The sequence below is a fragment of the Macrobrachium nipponense genome, chromosome 6 (genome assembly GCF_015104395.2).
Source record: "Macrobrachium nipponense isolate FS-2020 chromosome 6, ASM1510439v2, whole genome shotgun sequence".
Taxonomy (NCBI): domain Eukaryota; kingdom Metazoa; phylum Arthropoda; class Malacostraca; order Decapoda; family Palaemonidae; genus Macrobrachium; species Macrobrachium nipponense.
In genome coordinates this window covers 79,180,001-79,184,460 of record NC_061108.1, presented here as the reverse complement: position 1 = coordinate 79,184,460, position 4,460 = coordinate 79,180,001, and the positions used below count along the sequence as shown (strand labels likewise).

At 37.4% G+C, this 4,460-nt stretch overlaps 1 protein-coding gene across 2 annotated transcripts in view; it reads left to right on the top strand.

Moving 5' to 3' along the window:
* Window positions 1-611: 611 nt before the first annotated feature.
* The window catches only part of LOC135216389 (alpha-aminoadipic semialdehyde synthase, mitochondrial-like), an 84,972-nt gene continuing 81,123 nt past the window's right edge, over window positions 612-4,460 (top strand). Inside the window, exon 1 of one of the 2 annotated variants that reach the window (XM_064251665.1) lies at window positions 612-730. The gene's annotated coding sequence lies outside the window, so the exon portion shown is untranslated. The remainder of the gene's footprint in view (window positions 731-4,460) is intronic. The other variant, XM_064251667.1, reaches the window with a different exon arrangement.

Genomic DNA, 4,460 nt, shown 5'->3' with positions numbered 1-4,460 from the left:
CTAAACACAAATATATATATATATATATATATATATATATATATATATATATATATTATATATATATATATATGTGTGTGTGTGTTCTACACAACACACACAAATATAATATATATATATATATATATATATATATATATATATATATATATATATATATATATATAAGAGAGAGAGAGAGAGAGAAAAATGGTGACCCAGAATGCAAATCCATACAACCCTTAATTGAATTGTGAGAGAGCATCGCTCTCTTGGCACTGGCTTGTTGATGGCGACCTTGAATCCTTCCCGATGGATTTAGAATGGTGTCTTCTACGGAGATACTCGAGGCCAGCAAACTCCTCTCAAGGCCGATGGCTCCCCTCTTGGTTATAGCCCACCAACAGGGTAACCACGAAAGGGGAAATCATTGTCTTTAGAATGTTGATTCTTCTCTTCATCAGGTTCTCTCCTTTTGAAACCGTATAATACCGTTCTTCTATATCATTTTCAACTGCATTATCCTTTGTCAAATACACCTCTTCATTAAGGTGGGGCACTTTAGGGTCAAACATTTTGGCAACGCTGCACGGCAGTTCATCCCTCTCTCTCTCTCTCTGGGCGCCGTGTTGTCAACGCAAGGGAAGGGAAGGGAAGGGCCTCCTTCTTGCCGCGTCAGCCTTATGCTCGTCAGAGTCGACAGTGTGGTTTCAGACTTGGTGTAAGAAAGAGCTGCGTTTCTGTCTCTTTGGCAAGTAAACTTAAAATATTGTTGGATTTGAATGAAAATTGCCTAAAGTTGTATTCATACTATGGTTCAGATTTTAGGTTAATATGAATTTCTTGGATAAATGGAAAGTCCTTGTTGGCATGCACATAACAAGTTTTGGCCATGGCATTCCCTTGGGCACCAGAGCCATAAAGTACCCTGACACAGAAGTTAACAGGGCAAAGGGTTTAACACGTAATACCTACATAATTCAGGCTAATATATTATGATGTGTCGCCATCAGACAAATTGTAGTTATGTATGAATTCTGTATGAATTTAAAAGCTTAGGTAGGAAATAGTTATTTTTATTCAATTGGAAAATAACTTTATGTTATTTAAACGCACATACACACACACACACACATATATATAATATATATATATATATATATATATATATATATATATATATATATATATATATATATATATATATATATATATATATATATATATATGTGTGTGTGTGTGTGATGTATATATATATATATATATTATATATATATATATATATATATATATATATGTGTGTGTGTGTGTGTGTGTGTAGGTAGGTAGATAGATAAATATTGTGGTGTACCTATGTCGCCGAAATTTGCGGGAGTAAACGAATGCGGCGATGAAGCTCGGATGAACGTAAAGAAGTGCCTTTCACACCTTATCTTGCTCAACAATTCTATGGTATTTTGTAATAAGTCATGCTGTGCTGAACTTGCAAACATTGTAACGACCTCCCCTCTCCATTCTCTGTCTTCATGTATATATGTAGACGTGTACTTTCATATCATGTAGGGCGTTAGAAATGTATAAAAATTGTATCAAATACTTTGCCATTATTGTTTATCTTCACGCCTTCGGTCAAGTACGCTCAGTATTAGATGCCACAAGGAAGTAACGTGAAGTCCAAGTGGATGAAGGCAGATGGGTCTGGTTGTAAACTACCAAAAGCCACAATCTTTTATTCTTCTTTCGGGAGACTTATGCAAAGAAATGAAGAGACTGAGTCTTGATTTTCTGCTTATTAATCCTTTATTTCTATTTTAGTTTGTTCTGCGTCCCATTAATTTCATTCAGTATTGTTTCAGTACCCACCGATTCCAAGTCCCTCTTTTGGTCTTTCTTCCGCTTTCCACTATTCTGTTTCACTTTCTTGTGTGTCTGAAGGAGTTGTAACACTTGAGGTGATCTGGACTTAACGACTGGTTTGTACGGTTACTTTTCCTCTCGTATCTATCGTAATGGACAATACGGTGCGCAGAAGCAACTTCTTTCTTGACCATGATGGTTCTGCATTTCATTCAGTAAAGCGAGATTGCCTCCCTTGCACACTGTCGTTGTTAATTTTATTTACCTAACATTTTTTTCTGTTATTCATATGAATACTCTCTCTCTCTCTCTCTCTCTCCTCTCTCTCTCTCTCTCTCTCTCTCTCTCTGTATATATATATCAGTATTAAACAACAAATACTTAAATGTAGAATTCACTTCACCTTTTGGGAATAACTTATCCCCCCAAAATTATATGTATCTACCGAATCTTGGCCTTGGTCAATGCACTTCTCAATTTTAATTTCCCAGGATAAAGCGACTTCCATATCAAGGTGTATACACACACACACACACACACACACACACACACACACACATATATATATATATATATATATATATATATATATATATGTATGTATGTATGTATGTATGTATGAAGGCATGTTTATCATTTCAAAAATAAACAGGTCATTCGATTTTATTATTAATGCTTAAAATCTCCTGGTAACAGAATTACATTCTATCATGAACGTTAGTCGTGTCAGGTCAAACTTTGATAATGTTAATGATTAACAAGACATTAAATATGGTTTTTGTTTAATCGTGATGCAATAGAGCTAGTTAATTTAAGCATCCTATCTCTAAGAAGAAAAAAAAAGGCGTTTAGCTTATATTTGAACTGTCTCCAAGACGACGATGATGGCAGGATCCAGTGCACAATATCAGTTTCACTGAAGGGGATGTCAAATTATCGTTTTTACTAACTTTGAGAATTCGCGTGACCGAATATGTCTGAATGGCCTTTAAAATGCTAAGCAAGCTGACGAAGAGTGGAGCCACCACCACACACACACTCACACTGAAAGTCTTTTTGTTCATGAACCTTTCACTCTCAACGCTTCTCTAGAGCGACCCCTCTTTCTCTGTGTTATTCTTAATCATATATGTCTTAATTGTTTCCGCAACTCTCTCTCTCTCCATCAACTTCACTTCCTTATATCCTTTCCCATTATAGTGCTATATCCTTCCTTTCTCAACCTCTCAAACGCAAATCAAACAGACTTCTCTGGTTCTGCGCTAAGCCTCTCATTTTCCGCTCCTGTCAGCCCTCTTTTTGATTCGTCCTTTTTACGCTCATACAACCACTTACGCTAATTGTCATCCCAAGGACATTATCCTCCAAACTTCTACGTATTCACCATACATACCATCCTTCAGCCATCTCTACGCGCAACTCTAACTTCTCCTTTATTTAACAGTCTTGTCCTATGTCACATCTGCTGCTCTTCTCTTAACTCCCAACTGAATTGGTTAATGACCAGACGTAGTACATATGCATATTCATCCAGGCTCCAGCCTCTCTTTTCATATTTTTCTATGCCTCATCTTGTTCTTACATTTGATCTGTATTGGAAGACGAGATAAACTGACAAACAGGATTTATTTGTGAGCTGTTCCCCCAGTATAGTCACGTACATAAATCTCTCGCAGAGGACTGTCTTCGGCTGATGCTCTCCGAGCATTTTCTCTCTCATTTGCCATTCATGTCTCCCAGCACGATCACCCTCGCAACTTCACTGAATAGGTTCACCAAAGATCAAGGCTCACCTAGAGATGTCTTTTCGTCTCATTTGTCTCCATGTACAACCCACTAACACTTATGATCACTTCTTTTTACCCTCCACCGTCTCTTTCAAGCGCAAATTCTCGGGACTAAAGGAACAAAATATACAAAAGCACAGATGAAACATAAATTTTAAAAGGCTGAGAAGGATAAGAAAAACAGGCTCAACTCTATCTCGTTCCTGAGCCCTGTGTCTAAGCATGTCCGTCCTCCTGTCTCCTGTTCAGCCATTTGTTTGTGGGAAGGTAAATTATTAATTCCTACTGAAAGTTCCTAATAGGCTAAATTTCGTTTAATTTGTTGATTTTCTTTAATAGTTTCTATTAAGCCCAATGCCCTTTTCTCCGCGAATTTGGATAATTTGCGCACGAAATATGTAAAATAATTCTCCACATTGTTTTCATTATTTCATAAGAGCGCCTCGGTGACGTGGTTGGTTCGGTGTTTGCGTACCGCCTCAGTGGCCGCGGGTTCGATTCTCGGTCATTCCATTGAGGAGTGAGAGATGTGTATTTCTGGTGATAGAAGTACACTCTCGACGTGGTTCGGAAGTCACGTAAAGCTGTTGGTCCCGTTGCTGAATAACCACTGGTTCCATGCAACGCAAAAACACCATACAAACAAACATTATTTCATAAAAATCTGATTGACAACACAATCTCTATTTTCTCGGCTGTACGGCATACATGTGAGATATCTTTTATATAATTTGTGCTCGGGTGACTCTTGATAGAAGCATATTTGCTCGCACACACTCATACTTGTCGTCTTCTCGATATATGGCCGACCTTGTAAGGTTTACATAACACCAAGAT